We start from the raw sequence: 12,446 nt of genomic DNA on the forward strand, positions 1-12,446 counted from the left end.
GCATGAATAAACAAATCTTAGGAAAAAACTTAGCAGAAGTTTTGTCTCAGGCAAAAAGTGTCTCTACCACTTGAACATTATAAGTAGAATTCAACATTTTTAAGCTATAGCTATAGCTTTAGACTCATGGCCTCACATTCTGCTCTGAAATGACTATTGTTGAAGGCAAAAGTGCCAACCCTTCTGGTATCTAGAAGCTTCTTATTCATACCTTGTCCCCTGGGGCTCTCAGAATAATCCCTTGTTACTGAGATCATTGCCAAAAAGCGCACAGAAGTCAATACAATGAAACACTGACTTTTTTGATAGTTTCACTTTTTTCTTTTTCTTTTTTCTGAGACAAAACTTCTGCTACTTTTCCACAGTTTTCTGATTTGTACTTTCTTTCTCTACAGCTCCTGGGTTACTTTTGGCCCCTTCCTGAACAACACAAGTAAAATTACATTTTAAAACCAACCATTAGTTTATTGCTGCTGCAAAGGTTTTTTAATCAAGTCAGACTTTTTCTTTTCTTTTTTTTTCTTTTTTGATCAATACATACCTGGCTTGTCCTGCTAATAGACAGTTACCCAATTACCTGTTCCCTAATCACATCCTTTAAAAATGTGGCTTGTTTCATCGATCAGGTAACAGCTAAATTGGCACCCAATCTCTTACAGAACACATTTAATCTGGCCTGCATTTGATTAAAATGCCTCTCCAAAACTAATGACAAATGCAATTTTATCACTTTTTACAGTTATCACAGCACAACATGTAACAAGGTCTAGCATGAGATAAATTGAATTTATGTCCATTCACCAGTCCTTGGGGACCTCCAAATGTATGACAGAATAAATTTGTACTAAAAACACTGAATTTCTAGTTTTTACCTCCTTGGAATAAAAAATTCCTACAAATGCAGTCCCCAAATTAAAAGGGCAGTTCCTTTACATATCTGACCATTTGTATCTGCAGAACAACAAACACCAGAATATAAATGTTGCCAAAATGTAACTATTTGAAAATACATATAGTACTCCCTATGTAAACTGATATAATATAAAAAGTAAATTTCCTGAGGATCTCACTATCATACAATAGTAATATTGTACAAACCATAAAATAATTTCCATGTTCTCAAGCACTTATGTTGCTAAAATTTACCAAAAGAATCTCTGTATTGTGAAATTTTAATTAAAATGAACTCTAGACTGCAACTCATTTATATAGAATAATCACTCACCCTGTCCTTAGGGATTAAATAATGAAGCTAAAGGCTTTCTAATTACCCAAGGGGAAAAGGCTGTTATCTTTGTCATTAGTTTTCACCTCAGCCTTGCAAAGGGAGAAAATGCAATTAATTAATCTGCAATAACAATTCTGAAATTGTAAGCAGAAAACCAACATATATCTAACATTTTATAATACCTAAGTGATGTGTGATAGAAATGTAAATTATTTATAAATGGATTACGTTATATTTGTCACTGGAGAACACTAACTCCTTTGTCCAGTGTAATGCAAATAAGAGACTAGGTAGCTTGTAACATAAGTGTAAGATTCAGAACCTCGGGGGTTGAGGGAAAGTTATTGTCAAATTCTTCCTTGACTCCCTATACACTATCCAGACATCTGACCATACCGGCCCAAACATAAACCTGTGCTAAAAATTTCCCAAAAAAGAAAAGAAAAGCATGTTGCTAGGGAATAGTGCATTATTGTCTTGTTTAAATGAGATTAGAGTTGGATTCATACGACATGCACCGTCATATGAAGCCAGCAATAATAGTAACAACAACAGCACACCCTTATTAAAGGGTTAGTGAAAAAAATCAGATGACAATTTCCTTTCTGGAGGAGTAAGTACTATTAATAAAGTGGAGGCAAATGTAAGAGCAACAAATAAAAAGAATGAAAAAAGGAATAAAGTCCTCATTGATAGGTTCATGGAAACTGAGACTTTAAACAAAATGACATAAAACGAAAACTTGGCCTGAAATGAAGTTGTTCAGCTTTGTTTACTTATAACATTGATGAGGGGAAAAAGAAAAGAATCCTTGGCCAACTTGGCTTTCTAATTACCCAGGGGGAAATAATATTGCCGTACACACAAACAATAAATCATGAAATTTCCCGATTTCAGACTTAAGAATCAGTCATACGGCTCTGTCAAAACAGACACTGGAACCTGACGCTTCATAGAACAGGAATGGAAATAATACTCTTCTCATTGCTGGTGCCAGATACCGGAAACACCCTAGCTCACAGGGTTAAGCAAGGTAACAGTTTGTCATTCGACAGGACTCAGTATGAAGTGAATTCTGGGATGGAATTGTATTTAATAGGACTAGAAGTTCCCAAATAACCCCGTTTTTCCTTCTTCTCCAGGTCATAGTGATTGCCTTTCTCCTAATTTCATCTTTCCTTATGACCCAGGAACAATGAGGTCACTAGGCCAAGCTCCTCATCTTTTCTGAAGGGACTATTTGGTGGGTTCTCTGCTGTTTTGACTTGTTTTCTGGGGGAACAGAATAGCTTCATACCTGCTCCTAGGGAATGTCAGAAAATGGCCCTGTTTCGAAATAACCACACAGCACTATCTTTCAAGGTTGATGACACTTTCAAGCTGGAGTAGGAACACTGGGCATTTGCCTAAATTATCTTCAACTGGACCCTAAATATAATCTGGGGACTCTTAAATGGGAAGATATTTTTGTGGAGAAGATAATGAGAATGAAGAAAGGTAATTATTGAGGAAACGGTTTCCCGCTAATAAGGACTTGGAACAAAGCATCTCCTGGGTCTATCCTGGCCAGAAGTAGGTGACCAGGCCTGGGACATAGTAGATGATGGCAAGTGATGCCTGAATCAATCTAATGCTCAAAACAGTGGGACTTTACTGTTCACTTCTAACAAAAATTTCTCATTGTCAGACCAAGGCATTTAGGTCAGCGGTGGCCATGGAACCAGACCAGTTGACTCAAGAATTGTCCAATCTAAGTAGTCCACTCACTACAAGGTATCCAGTGAAGATTTCCTAATCTTGTCTTCTTCCTAAGCTGTTGAAACCCAATCCCCACGGCACAAGCCTCTGGGCAAGAGCTGCTCTTTCCTGGTGGCTAAGCAGCCTTGGGCTCTGGCCCCCCCAACCCCCAGGGCATAAAGCTGGAGCCTATCCACTTCAGAGAGCTGCTGGGGTGTGGATTCCCCCCTGCTGCTCCCATAGCCAGGCAGCCAGCTATAAATGCAGTAGCTGGTGGCAGGAGTTGCTGCCCATAGGCAGCCCCTCCCATAACGCAAGCTGGGTTTGAGAAGGGAGTGCTTAAGGCTCCAGAGGGAGCAGTGGGAGTTTCCTGCAGGAGCCCTGCTGCAGGAGGCCTGGTTGCCCCAGCCAAATAGGATACTGACAAGCAGCTAAGAGAAAAGGCCTCACACCGTGGGGCTGAAGATCTGGCATCCCTTTGCTTTTTGTTCTTGGTCATAGAGAGAAAAAAATGTATCAGAAAGTATATTAGGCAATAAATTATATGTATCAGCATACTGTAAGTAAATAGCACGGATAATTGTTTGTTTATAAATTAGTTGTTGGGCAGTTTGGCCCACTTGACAATGGGAGATGGTTTGTTGAACATACCTGACAAGCATTACAATACAACTATTATTCTAAGTCCTTCTTTTGCCTTCCCTTGAAGTTTCTTGGGAAAGTTCTTAAATGAAACTATTTGCATTAAGGAGTTTCTAGGTAGAGGAAGTTCTGATAGCTGAGTAGCAGCCGGCCCCTGGTGTGAAGGCCAAGAAAATAAGAAAAGTTCTTTCTTTGCTTAGGCTTTAGCTGATGGGGTGGCTATCAATTGTCTTAGGTTATTATTTAGCTGAAACAATGAATTTTAGTGTAAGACTTAGTTTTTTATTAACCTTGAAGTTTGCCTTCTTACTGAGAGCACGTAGTGGCCAAAAGCCCATAGAAAAAGAGATGCAGTGATTGTTTCTGCTTTGTTTCTATGCACATGATAATGTAATCTCACTGCTTGCAAAAAATGTATAAATAAAAAACCTGCTGAGCCTCTGAGCAGAAGATACTAACACCTCACCAAGTGTCGGTGTCTCCTCATTCCCTTCCCCTCAGTCCTTTCGTTTTCCCCGATGCCGTCTCATCCTTTCAGGAACCCCTGACATGACATTTTGCCGGAGGCTGGTCCCCGGCAGCGCCCAGAGCACTCACTGCCTGGCTGCAGCGAGGCTGCAGGACAGCTACACAGAGGCCCACCTAGTGGGCTGGGCTTGATGGCTGGCTCTGGCACTCGCTGCTTTGAGTCCCAGAGATCCCCTCATCCTCAGGGCTCTGGCAGCCATCCCCACAAGTACGCTCTTGCAGAAAGCGCAAGTGGCAGCAGGTGGTGGGCATCTGAAGACCAGCTGCAGTGGTTCTCCTGCCATGCTACCTCAGGACATGCAGCCACAGTGGACTGCAGTGGCAAGGTTGCCCTGTGCCAGAGCAAGCTCCAGCAGAGGTAGCAACAACAAACCCCATGGTTCAGGGCTGCAGAGAGGAGCATGGGGACTCCCTGGGCCAGCTCCAGTGCTGTTGCTCCCTGGAACCACAGGCAGTAGAGAGGACTAAGGAGTCCTGAACGAAAATGGCAGTCTCCCAGTGGAGCCACCCTGCAACAACTGGGACCCATGCTCCAGTGCTGTTATGGCATCCCCTTTATGTTGTTATACCCAGCCCTGCTGAAGGGGTACCAGGTGCAGAATACCTTGGGCCCCACTGAGGCCAGCTACGGCTGTGGCTCCTTGGAGTCCACCAGCCCACGAGCCTGCCCTGCAGTCAATGCAGTTCAAGTCTGTGCTGGCACCAAGTTTTCCTTTTTGTATTTTGCACTGGTTTGTTTAATGGACCAATTAAGTGCAAGCTAAATGAACCAATCAAGTTCAAGTCCCAGCTCATTAGTTAATAAATCTGATAGGAAATCAAGAATTAGCTGATTGATGCTAAATGGTCCAATTGGTCACCTAGGATTGAAATGGTCCAATCAGGATTGTAGGGTGCTGTTGCCTTCACTGCTGTCCAATCCAGTATCCAGTGCTGTCCAGCCTGGTCTCCAGATTGTTGTTGTGGGCTGCTGTGGTATCATCTCAGTGGTTCCACATCTGAGCACCTCCAGTTGCCACTATGAGTTGGATACTGGCTCTCTGCTGGCTGGTGTGCCACGAGCTCCAAGCCCTCTTTGATGGGACAGTGTCATCTTGAACAAGAAGCCTTTTGTTTGGGACTTCTGGATACTATGGCCACTATCTGGGTTGTGACAACTGGCCACTTGAGGCCTTAGAAACTGTTTTCCCCTGTTTGTTAAATAAATCCCACCATTGTTCCTGAGCCTAAGTAGTTTTGCAATTGTGCATGCAAGAGAGAACCCATAGACAGTGACTTGTCCTCTACCTTGGCACTGTCGTTTTGACCTCTGTCACTGCTCTAGCACTGTCTCACTATGACCTCTTTCTTTTCCACTATATAGTTTACTTCTCTTCCCTATCTCACCTTCCTTAGTCACCTTTCTCTTACTGCACCCAGAATCAAAGACCTTAAGAGTAGAACCACTAGTGATTTTCTACTTCAGTGCCTTCAATTTACCCATGAAAAAATTAAAGATCAGACAATTTACATGATTTTCTCAGTCATAAAAAAGCAATTTGTGATAGTTAACACTTGAGTGTTTGCTATGTGTCAAACACTATTAAAATAATTTACAGATATCACTTTAATCTTACAATGACTCATACAATCAAATGCTAATCTAGGTGTGGCTTCAAAGGTATTTTATAGATTTAATTAAAGTCCAAAAATAATAATAAAATACATGATCAATAGGTTCTAATAAAAGTGATTGTCCTGGATAATCTGGATGAGTTTAAATTCAAAGTTTCCTGTGAGAGAGAGAGAGAGAGAGAGAGTGTGTTTGTGTGTGTGTGTGCATGTGTGCATGTGTGCGTGCGTGCATGTGTATATGTGTGAAGTGAGGAAGTGGTTTCAAAGTTTTGGACTGTGTCCTATGGATTTTGGAATTGCTTAATCATTATTCATAATTTTGTAAATCAATTCTAAGATATATTTGTTGAATGATACACTATTGGTATGTCTGTTGTACAGATAGGGAAACAGGGAAAGTAAAGTTTAATTGATTTGACTAAAGGTTACACAGTTAAAGAGTAGATAAGCATCCTTATGCTAAATACTGGGTGATAGCCACTGTCTATCCAGGCCACAAAATAACAAAATACATTGTCTTGTTTTTAAAAAAAAAAAAAAGATTTATTTATTTATACATACAAGAACTGGGGTACAGGCAAGAGTTGTGGGGGGTGAGAGGATTCACCAGAGACAGAGTGGGGAACAGAACAGGCAGACTGACTGAAATACACTACTGAAGAGAGCAGCGGGCCAGACAGGAGAGGTCTGCTGCACCATGTGGGTAGCTCCCTGGCCGGGGATGGAACTCATGCTGCAGTGGCTATGGAGAGCTTCATAGGTTGTGTCTAACCCTTTGCACCAAGAAGGAGGCCCCCACTGTCTTGCTCTTAACCTAAATTTTCCACAAGTAGTTTGTTATACATTAACAAAAGTAATTGCCATTGATTCTCAGGAATTTTGTTGATTTTTTTCTGATGCAAACGTTAGCTTTTTTATCTTCATACACTGAGGGGTTAATATTTGTAATGTCTAAAAGAACATTAATAATTATTATCAGAACTATCACTGGGTTGTCTTTCATTCAATTTATTTGCAAAAAAACCAAACCAGTCTGGTAGTTATACAGCTTGGGATTGTTACAAATTTTGTTGTTTGGCCAATAAAGATATCAAATCTAAAAATGAAATACAGACCTATTATCAGTATATTTGGACAAAAAATTCATACAATCATGAATTAGTATTTCCTTTGCCAATGTCAATTGTTTGTCAGAGGTAATACACAAATATAAATAATACAATATCTTTAGCTTTATAATAGATATTGAAGCTTTACAATTTTAATTGAAAATAAGGAGACAAGACCAGCCAACATTTTCAAGAAATGAGGTCTAAAAACACACATACACACAAAAAGCAAAATGAAACAAAAACCATAACCAGGCTATATTTAAAGTGTAAATGATGTTATGAATTTTGCATTCCTTGAGATACACATATTGGGATATCTCAAAAAATTCAAAATGTGGAAAAGACAGGAGTTTAGATGATACTAAAGCCCTTGTGCCTTTTGAAAAGTAAGAGTAAGGGTTGGGTAGAATGCACCAGAAGAAACACAAAGGAGATTCATGCTTCATTGAATAATTAGAGACTGAAGAGAAAAGTCTGGAGAAAGCACTCTGGGTTGCAGTTAGACTATGAGGCTAATGCTCAGGTAGGGGTTCTGATGAAGGGAGAGCTAAATGGTGGGGATACACTAAGTGTTTAATCAGGGGAAATGCATGTGGTGCAATTGGAGAGCATACCCCCCTCCCCTGGCCAAGATGTTCCATAATGAAAATAACAAATCATGTTTGGACTTGGATCCATCTTCTCTATCTCTCAGGACTGGTATTGACATGAAGTGTACTGACAGCATGCAGATTTCAGGGTAACGGGTTCGGAACTAAGAGAGGAGAGATATCAGTGGTGCCACTTGCATAAGTGAGCCCTCCCCATACTCAGACATTCATATCAGCAGCTGGTCACTTTCCGACCCTGTGACTAAGCAACACAAAACAGGTATTAGTACCTGAAGAAGTTGGCTAGGTTAAAAAATTATAATCAAATAAAAACACAGTGCCAGTGGCTGAAAATGTAGAAGTAGATCCATTCTCTAAGTTACTGCTACAGGTTAAAGATAAAAACTTTGAGTAAAAAACATAACCTGCAAGACTCTTTCAGATATAACTGAGAAATATAGGCCTTTCCAGACAATCAGAAGCAGAAGGAGATTGTGAAAGCTGGATCTACCAAGAAATATTGGAAGGAGTTCTCTTATTTAAATCAGAAATACAGGACCACTCTGGTGGCGCAAGGGGTTAAGATGCAACCTATGAAGCTATCCGCAGCCACTGCAGCACAAGTTTGATCTCTGGCCAAGGAGCTACCCACATGGCGCAGCAGACTTCTCCTGTCTCACCTGCTGCTTCTCTCATCAGTGTATTTAAGTCAATCTGCCTGTTCTGTTCCCCACTCTGTCTCTGGTGAATCCTCTCACTTCCCACACCTATGGCCTGTACCCCAGTTCTTGAATGCATGAATGAATAAATCTTCAGGAAAAAGAAGAAATAAATAGAATTGGAACTAAAAACATAATAAGAGTAGCAACTCCTCAATGATCATAATTACCCTAAATGTAAGTGGACTGAACTCACTAAATAAAAGGAGTGGTGTTATTGATTGAACCAGAAAACAAAATCCAACTCTCTGTTGTCTCTAGAAAACACAACTGAACTCCACAAATAAATATCGGCTCAAAACAAATGATTGGAAAACAATTCCACAAGTAAAAAGTAAAAAAGATCCCCCAAAAGGACTAGGACAACCATACTTATATTAGAGAAAATAGTCTTCCTGAGAGGAAAAAGGTAATGGAATGGACTTCCAGGGAAGAAAAAGATATGGGAATGAACAATATATAATGATAAAGAATCAACATATCCAAATGATATAAATACATATATGCAACAAATGAAGAGCAGCAAAATATATAAGATAATTATTAACAAATATAAAGACACACATTGGTGATGGTACAATAGTGTAAGGCGATTCAATATACCACTTTCATCAATGAACAGATTAACCAGGCAGAAAATCAACAAGGAAACAATTGACTAAAATGAAGAATTAGACAATATGGTTTTAAAAACATTTATAGGGCACTTTACCACAAAAAACCTAAGTACACATTCTTCTCAAATGCACATAGAACATTCTCAAAGATATTTTGGATCACAAAGAAAGTTTCAATAAATTCATGAAGACTGAAATAATATCAAGTATGTTCTCTGATCACAGTGGCATCAAATTAGAAATCAACCACAAAAAGAAAGAGAACAAACCTCGATTATGTGGAGACCAAATAACATACTACTGAATGACAGTTGTGTTAATGAGGAAAGTAAAGGAGAAATTTTAAAAACACCTGGCAACAACTGAAAATGAAGATATAAACTATCACAACATATGGAATGCAGCAAAGGCATAACTAAAAGGGAAGTTTTTAATTATAAAGACCCACCTCAAGAAATAAAAATGATCTCAAATAAATATATAACCTTACACCTTAAGGAAATAGAGAATGTAAAAAGAACAAAACTAAAAACCAATAGAAGTAAGGGAATAATAAACATGAAGCCAAAAAGCTGGTTATTTGAAAAATAGACAACTCTTTAGTGAGACTCACGAAGAAATGGAGAAAACCCTAATAAGTAGAATCAGGAATAAAGAGAAGTTAAAACAGAAATACAAAGGATTTAAGAAATTACCATGAACATCTTTATACCTATAAATTGGGTAACCTAGAATAAATGGGTAAATTCTTAAAAGTATAAAAACTTTTAAGTGAATGAGAAAGAAAAGCTGAAAATACCAATTATAAGCATAGAAATTGAAAGTCATCAAACTCTCCCTCAAAACAAAATAGCAGATGGCTTCAATTGCAAGTTTACCGAATCCTCAAAGATGAATTTACACGTAACATTCTCAAATTCTCCAAAAGGTTGAGGTACACAGAATGTTTCCAAACACATTTTATGAGCAAAATATTACTCTGATACCAAAAACATCTACAGAAATGAAAACTACAAACCAAAATCTCTGATGAACATGATGAAAATATCTTCCACAAAATCTTAACCAACCAAATTCAACAAGATATTAAAAATCTCATATGTCATAAGCGAGATTTATTCCAGGGATGCAAGGATAGTTCAGCTTCCTAAAACCCATCAGTGTAATTTTTAACATCAATGAAAGGAAATATAAAAATCATATGATCTTATCAAATAGGTACAGAGAAGGCATTTGGCAAGAATCAACATTCATTTATGATAAAACTCTCCAAATATGTGGATAGAAGGTGCATACCTCAACATAATAAAGGCCACAAATATCAAATCACAGTTAGTTGAATGATGAAAACTTTTTTTCTAAAATCAGATACAAGATAAGGATGTCTACTTTCACCATTACTATTCACCGTAGCATTGGGACTCTAACTTCAGGAATTGGGCTAGAGAAAGCTATAAAATGAATCCAGACTGGAAAAGATGAAGTAAAACTATTACTATTTGCAGAAGACATGACAATACACATAGAAACCCCCAAAACTCCACAAAAAAAATTGTTAGGAAAAAATTCAGTACAGCAAAGTGGCAGGCTACAAAATCAATATACAAAAATCAGTTGTGTTTCTAAATTCAAACAATGAACTGTGAGATAATGAAATCAAGAACACAGCCCCATTTATAATCACATAAAAATGAATTATATAAGTAAGAATTAACTTAACAAAGGAGGTGAAGGCCCTGTACAATGAAAACTGTAAGAAAATATTTAAAAAAATGGAAGACATAGAAAATGGAAAGATATTCCTTGCTCATGGATTAACATTAAAATAGCCTTCTTTCCCAAAGCAAGATACAGATTCTATGCCTATCAAAATTTCAGTGGCATTCCTGAAAGAAGCAGAAAAACATTACTGAAATTTCTAACAAAAGACCCTGAATAGTCAAAGCAATCCTAACAAAAAAGAAGAATGCAGGTATCACTTCACAGACTTCAAATGTACTACAAAGCTATAATAATAAAAACAGTATGGCATTGGAATAAATATTGCCACACTAATGAATAGAATAGAACTGAAATTTTTTTTAAAGATTTATTTATTTATTTATACAAGCACTGGGTATAGTCAGAAGCACAGGAGGGTGAGAGAATTCACCAGAGCCAGAGCAGGGAACAGAATAGGCAGACTGATGAAATACACTGCTGAGGGGAGTAGCAGGCACGGCAGGAGAGGTCTGTCATGACATGTGGGACTCTTGCCTGTGGCTGGGGATCAAACCAGCACTGCAGAGGCTGCAGGCAGCTTTGCAGCCCAGAGCTCAACCGTGGCGCCACCAGGGGGGCCACTAGAACTGAAAATTTTAAACCCACACTTATTTATTTATTTATTTATTTATTTATTTATTTATTTATTTATTTTGTGGGACCCTCGCCGCTGGCCGGGGAAATAACGGGCGCTGCAGTAACCCAGCGCTCAACCACTGTGCCACCAGGGGAGGCCCCTAAACCCACACTTATATGTACAGTTACTCTACAACCAAGGAGCAAATAACGTACAATGGAGAGAGGAAAGTCTCCTCCACTAATAGTATTACAGAAACTGGAGAGTGATGTATGCAAGAGATTGATATTAGACCACTATTTCAAACCATTTGCAAAAATTAACTCAAAAAACCATCCAAAATGGATATAAAATCTGAAACCATAAACTACACAGAAGGAAACACAGGCAAAAAATTCCACAACATTGGCTGAAGAGTTGTGTTTGGTGCTGCAACTAACTGCAAGGCAAACACGAGCAAAAATACCTGGAGAGGTGAGTTCCCTTAGTATAAAGAAGCTACAGAGGAGTCTCTAAATTTCAATAGAGATCATGAGGGTTTATCATCCACATTAAGAACCCTGCACGGGACAGTTGCCAGCAAATGAATGGGGAGAGGGTCTGTAGGTCTCCCACTGTTGGTGGGAGTGCAAACTGGTCCAACCACTGTGGAAAGCTGTGTGGAGATTTCTGGACCTACTAAACATAGAGCTTCCATATGATCCAGCAATTCCACTCCTAGGTATTTACCCAAAGGACACAGAAACATCAATTCCAAAGAACACCTGCACCCCTATGTTTATAGCAGCACTGTTTACAATAGCTAAGCTTTGGAAACAACCCAAATGCCCAAAAATAGATGACTGGATCAAGAAGATGTGGTACATATATACCATGGAATATTACTCAGCATTCAAAAAAGATAAACACATGCAATTTGCTGCAACATGGATGGCGCTGGAAGGGATCATGCTCAGCGAAATAAGCCAAAAAGAAAAAGAAAAATACCAGATGGTCTCACTCATAGCAGGAATCTAAAAAACTTAAATAAGGGACCAGGAAAATGAATAACTATAAGAAAGTGAAAATCAAAATCAACAAAAAACTATGAACCAGAGACACTTTTAGGGGGCGGGGGCGGGAGGGGAGGGATTGGGGTCAGAATGGGGGGCTGCAATTGTATGGGGAATATAACAATAAAATTTATAAAAATAAATAAATAAATAAATAAATAAATAAAAATATTTATAATATCTAAAAAAATGTGTAACAAGAGACAGAAATGAACACTGTATAATAAATGAAGTATAAAATTCAAAAAAAAAAAAGAAAGTCAGCAATA

The sequence above is a fragment of the Talpa europaea genome (genome assembly GCF_964194135.1).
Source record: "Talpa europaea genome assembly, chromosome: 5".
Classification (NCBI taxonomy): Eukaryota; Metazoa; Chordata; class Mammalia; order Eulipotyphla; family Talpidae; genus Talpa; species Talpa europaea.